The sequence below is a fragment of the Bactrocera latifrons genome, unplaced genomic scaffold (genome assembly GCF_001853355.1).
Source record: "Bactrocera latifrons isolate USDA-ARS-PBARC rearing strain unplaced genomic scaffold, ASM185335v1 scaffold_1144, whole genome shotgun sequence".
Taxonomy (NCBI): Eukaryota; Metazoa; Arthropoda; class Insecta; order Diptera; family Tephritidae; genus Bactrocera; species Bactrocera latifrons.
In genome coordinates, this window is record NW_017534569.1 from 11416 (window position 1) to 11809 (window position 394).

Below are 394 nucleotides of genomic sequence, written 5' to 3' on the forward strand. Positions count from 1 at the left end.
TCGAACGGATGTTCTTAGGCTACCCAGAGGATACTTGGTCAAAGACCGGAAGTCGTGAGCTGCTTGAGTCATATGTAAAAGAATCGTTTCTGGCCATTCCCAAGTGAATGGCGATCAGAGACTTTCCTCACTGGCGTGAACTTCTACACATGACCCCATCCTCCAGAGCTGCATACTAGCACAAGAAAATTTACCTCAGGAAAATTTCCAAGGGTAAATTTTCTTGACCATTGCTTAAGCGTTCTTTTATATGAAATTTTTAAATTTCTTGAGCGAAGGAAACTTTCCTTTATTTAAAAAAATTCTAATCTCTTACAATTTTAGTAGCTAACAGCCCTGACAGACGGCATAGCTGTGCATTTGGACAGCTGATCGTGTAATTTCTTTATATATT